This window comes from Oncorhynchus nerka, linkage group LG28, assembly GCF_034236695.1.
Source record: "Oncorhynchus nerka isolate Pitt River linkage group LG28, Oner_Uvic_2.0, whole genome shotgun sequence".
NCBI lineage: Eukaryota > Metazoa > Chordata > Actinopteri > Salmoniformes > Salmonidae > Oncorhynchus > Oncorhynchus nerka.
This window is the reverse complement of record NC_088423.1, coordinates 23,051,000-23,056,982: the sequence shown is the minus strand read 5'-3', so window position 1 is coordinate 23,056,982 and position 5,983 is coordinate 23,051,000.

Genomic DNA, 5,983 nt, shown 5'->3' with positions numbered 1-5,983 from the left:
TGGTCTGTGCAGAGTTTTAATGGTCTGTCGTACAAGTACAAGTGCCAGCGCTCGCATGCCCACATGCAAGCCAGGGCCTCCAGCTCTCCCACAGAGTACTTTTGTTCAGTCGGAGACAAAACCCGTGAGGCAAAAGCCACTGGCCGTTCCACACCTCCATGCAGTTGAGACAAAACAGATCCAAGGCGAGTGCCGAGGCATCACAGGTGACAATCGTTTGTGCTGATGTGTCGAAGTGAGCCAGTGTTGGGATCGATGCGAGCTCTACCTTGAGCTCCTGCGTAGCATTTATTGTAGCGGGTTTGGCCGGGGTAGGCCGTCATTGTAAATAAATAAAGGGTAAAAAAATAAAACATGTAAATAAATAGCATTCCAACAGTCCTGAGACCATGTTGATGGTGCGTCTTTTTTCAGAAGCCGTCGAAGAGGATCGGTTGTCTCAGCGTAGTTTGGAAGAAACCGTAAGTAGTATGTTGCCATGCCAAGGAATGACGTCAGCTGTGCTGCGGACTGAGGCTCAGGCAAGGTGAGAATGGCATCCACATGGGACAGGATGGGGGTGATGCCCTGGCTGGAGAGCCTGTATCCAAGGAGCTCAACGTCTGACACCCCAAACACTTTTCAGTGTTGAGTCTGGCCCAGTTCTCAAAGAGCTGATGAAACACCTGCTGCAAGTCAGATTCGTGCTCTGTCTGTGATGCACCGTACACCACAATGTCATCCAGATAGATTGACACTCCAGGGATGCCTGCCAGAAGAAGAGTCATAATCTTTTGGAAAACAGCTGGGCGTGGAGCTGAGCCCGAATGGCATCTGTTTGTACCTGAACAGCCCCATGCGTGTATTAATGCAGTGAGATCATGACTATCAAATGCCAGTGGAACCTGGAGGTATCCCTGCCTCAGGTCAAGTTTGCTGAATACCGTGGACACATTTATTTATTTATTTTTATTTCACCTTTATTTAACCAGGTAGACAAGATGAGAACAAGTTCTCATTTACAATTGCAACCTGGCCAAGATAAAGCAAAGCAGTTCGACACATACAATGACACAGAGTTACACATGGAGTAAAACAAACATACAGTCAATAATACAGTTGAAAAATAAGTCTATATACGATGTGAGCAAATGAGGTGAGATAAGGGAGGTAAAGGCAAAAAAGGCCATGGTGGCAAAGTAAATACAATATAGCAAGTAAAACATTGGAATGGTAGATTTGCAGTGGAAGAATGTGCAAAGTAGAAATAAAAATAATGGGGGTGCAAAATAAATAAATAAATAAAATAGAATAAATACAGTAGGGAAAGAGGTAATTGTTTGGGCTAAATTATAGGTGGGCTGTGTACAGGTGCAGTAATCTGTAATCTGTGAGCTGCTCTGACAGCTGGTGATTAAAGCTAATGAGGGAGATAAGTGTTTCCAGTTTCAGATATTTTTGTAGTTCGTTCCAGTCATTGGCAGCAGAGAACTGGAAGGAGAGGCGGCCAAATAAATAATTGGTTTTGGAGGTGACCAGAGAGATATACCTGCTGGAGCGCATGCTACAGGTGGGTGATGCTATGGTGGCCAGCGAGCTGAGATAAGGGGGGGCCTTTACCTAGCAGGGTCTTGTAGATGACATGGAGCCATTGGGTTTGACGACGAGAATGAAGCGAGGGCCAGCCAACGAGAGCGTACAGGTCGCAATGGTGGATAGTATATGGGGCTTTGGTGACAAAACAGATGGCACTGTGATAGACTGCATCCAATTTGTTGAGTATGGTATTGAAGGCTATTTTGTAAATGACATCGCCAAAGTCGATGTCAGTTTTACAAGGGTATGTTTGGCAGCATGAGTGAAGGATGCTTTGTTGCGAAATAGGAAGCCAATTCTAGATTTAACTTTGGATTGGAGATGTTTGATGTGTGTCTGGAAGAAGAGTTTACAGTCTAACCAGACACCTAGGTATTTGTAGTTGTCCACGTATTCTAAGTCAGAGCCGTCCAGAGTAGTGATGTTGGACAGGTGGGCAGGTGCAGGCAGTGATCGGTTGAAGAGCATGCATTTTGTTTTACTTGTATTTAAGAGCAATTGGAGGCCACAGAAGGAGAGTTGTATGGCATTGAAGCTTGCCTGGAGGGTTGTTAACACAGTGTCCATACAAATGGGTTGTGAGCCCCTCAGCGGTTGGTAGCGGGTACTTGTCGGGAATAATCTCTTTGTTCATGGCCCTGCGGTCCATGCAGATTCGAAGATCACCTTTTTAATTGGGCGCAACGACCAGGTTAGAGACCCAAGGACAAGGTATCAATGGGCTTGATGATGTCATCCTCCAGGAGGTTGTCAAGTCCCTTGAGAATGGGCTTCCTCCGCAATGGCTGGATTACTGGCTTGGCCTCTTTGGTGACTGTAGGCCAATGGACAAAACCTCTGAGGTTACCTAACCCCTCAAACAGTTGTGAGTACTCCATACACACTGGTGTAGGCAAGTGCTGCACATGTGCAATCCTAGGGCATGAAATAAGTCTAGTCCCAGGATGTTAGCGCCATCTATTGCAATGCAGAACTGTGTGGCCAGTGTGGATTTGTAACAGACTGGCAGTGGGACAGTCCCAATGATTGCGATCGGTGTGTGGTTGTAGCTTTAGAGAGATACTGCTGGTCTCTGCAGTGGAACATGTGAGAAGAATGATTTTTAAGTGGCATTGTTCAAAAGTGACACTTTTGCTTCAGTGTCACGGCCGTCAAAAAGAAGTGGACCAAAGTGCAGCGTGGTGAGCGTACATTTTCTGTTATTTTAAAATGTCGCCAACAAAACAACAAACGAAAGAATCAACCATGAAGCTTACAGGGCTAAGTGCCACAAACAAAGTTAACTACCCACACTGAAAGGAGGGAAAAAGGGCTACCTAAGTATGATTCCGAATCAGAGACAACGATAGACAACTGTCCCTGATTGAGAACCATACCCGGCCAAAACAAAGAAATACCAAAACATAGAAAATAGAATGCCCACCGAAATCACACCTTGACCAACTCAAAATAGAGACAGAAAACCTGTCTATGGTCAGGGCGTGACATTCAGTGTCAGATCATCAGTCTCTAACAACAGTTTCTCCCTCAGTGGAGCACTTTATATTTTTTCAATGAACTGATCACCTACAAACTCGTTTTTGAGTGGTCCGAATATGCATGGTCCCACTAGCTCTCTCAAAGAGGAGACAAACTGTGCTACGGACTCACCCGGCAGTTGAGCTCTTGTCTGAAGAGAAAACGATGCATGATCATACTTCATGCGCCACTGTAGTGTTCCTCAAGAGCTTGGAACGCCAATGTAAAATTGTTATCCACTGGCTGTAGAGTGGAGAAGACAAGTTGTCCCTCAGCTCCGAGACAGTGGAGTAAAATCTCCTGTTTTCGTGCGTCGGCAGCTCCATACAGATTGATAGCTACCATATACAACTGAAAGGATTGAAACCAGGGATTCCATGGAACAGGTGGATCTCCAGGGACAGGGAGAAATGGAGATGGTGGAGGTAAGCTAAACACGGCCATCCTTGTCACCAAATGTTACAAATGCAAGGAGGCTTGTCGTGCAATTAAACTGAACACCTTTACTTCAGGTCAACATGTTAACAACTCACAAGCGCGCAGTTTAGAGGAAACATTGCTTATAGGATACTTCAGATGTGCTTATTTTTTTTATTTAACCTTTATTTAACCAGGTAGGCAAGTTGACAACAAGTTCTCATTTACAATTGCGACCTGGCCAAGATAAAGCAAAGCAGTTCGACAGATACAACGACACAGAGTTACACATGGAGTAAAACAAACATACAGTCAATAATACAGTATAAACAAGTCTATATACAATGTGAGCAAATGAGGTGAGAAGGGAGGTAAAGGCAAAAAAAAGGCCATGGTGGCAAAGTAAATACAATATAGCACAATAAAACACTGGAATGGTAGTTTTGCAATGGAAGAATGTGCAAAGTAGAAATAAAAATAATGGGGTGCAAAGGAGCAAAATAAATAAATAAATTAAATACAGTTGGGAAAGAGGTAGTTGTTTGGGCTAAATTATAGATGGGCTATGTACAGGTGCAGTAATCTGCCCTGACAGTTGGTGCTTAAAGCTAGTGAGGGAGACAAGTGTTTCCAGTTTCAGATATTTTTGTAGTTCGTTCCAGTCATTGGCAGCAGAGTACTGGAAGGAGAGGCGGCCAAAGAAAGAATTGGTTTTGGGGGTGACTAGAGAGATATACCTGCTGGAGCGTGTGCTACAGGTGGGAGATGCTATGATGACCAGCGAGCTGAGATAAGGGGGGACTTTACCTAGCAGGGTCTTGTAGATGACATGGAGCCAGTGGGTTTGGCAACGAGTATGAAGCGAGGGCCAGCCAACGAGAGCGTACAGGTCGCAATGGTGGGTAGTATATGGGGCTTTGGTGACAAAACGGATTGCACTGTGATAGACTGCATCCAATTTGTTGAGTAGGGTATTGGAGGCTATTTTGTAAATGACATCGCCAAAGTCGAGGATTGGTAGGATGGTCAGTTTTACAAGGGTATGTTTGGCAGCATGAGTGAAGGATGCTTTGTTGCGAAATAGGAAGCCAATTCTAGATTTAACTTTGGATTGGAGATGTTTGATATGGGTCTGGAAGGAGAGTTTACAGTCTAACCAGACACCTAAGTATTTGTAGTTGTCCACGTATTCTAAGTCAGAGCCGTCCAGAGTAGTGATGTTGGACAGGCGGGTAGGTGCAGGTAGCGATCGGTTGAAGAGCATGCATTTAGTTTTACTTGTATTTAAGAGCAATTGGAGGCCACGGAAGGAGAGTTGTATTGCATTGAAGCTTGCCTGGAGGGTTGTTAACACAGTGTCCAAAGAAGGGCCGGAAGTATACAGAATGGTGTCGTCTGCGTAGAGGTGGATCAGAGACTCACCAGCAGCAAGAGCGACCTCATTGATGTATACAGAGAAGAGAGTCCGTCCAAGAATTGAACCCTGTGGCACCCCCATAGAGACTGCCAGAGGTCCGGACAGCAGACCCTCCGATTTGACACACTGAACTCTATCAGAGAAGTAGTTGGTGAACCAGGCGAGGCAATCATTTGAGAAACCAAGGCACACACTGTTAGGTACTGGTACGGGTCGGTACCGTTAAGGGTACATATGTGCACTTTTCAATATGTTGATGACGGTTGAGCACTTAATTTCTCCACTCCCAGTTCTACAGTCTTTTTAAGAGCTTGTGAAAATCAGGAGCTGCACTGTTAAGAGGGTTTACTGTGCATTTGTCATTAACTTAATGGCAGTTGGTCACCAGGAATTTTTCAATAATTTACTCTCAGCGTGCTGCAAGAAGATATTGTAAAATTCACAGTAACTTACTGAGGCTGATCTCTGTCACGCTCACTGGCCTGATTGTGTAGCAGGAAGGTCAGTTTGCAGCCAACCAAGAGATTCAGGCCAAGTGAGTCCCAAGTGTGCTCACCACAAAGAATGCTTAGTAGTTGTTAACTAATGTTAAGCTATCTTGTAATGAAAAAAGGTCAGTGAAAGTACAGTAAGTTACTGGCAGCTAGTTGCCAGTTCGGTTTGATAAAATTCACAGAAACTTCCAGGCAACTAACTTCCATTAAGTTACTGTGAAATGCACATCCTCTTAACACTCCAGCTCTTTATTGTCACATGCTTTTACAAAGACTGCAATACTGAAAATGTTAAGAGGTGCTCAACCTTTGACAACATATCCATCAACTACTTAAACCGATACAACACTGCCACTGACGGTTGGCATAAATACAAAAAATGTAATAACTTGTTTCATGTACTTTCACTGCAACCTGTAGTGTACCCAAAAATTATAGTAACTATTTAACAGAGTAGCATTTCATGGCATAAAGAAAAACATGGTGGAGAGAGAAAGAACAGGATGATTCTTGACAACCATCACAGCAGTAAAGAACACTGACACAATGATGACACCATAAC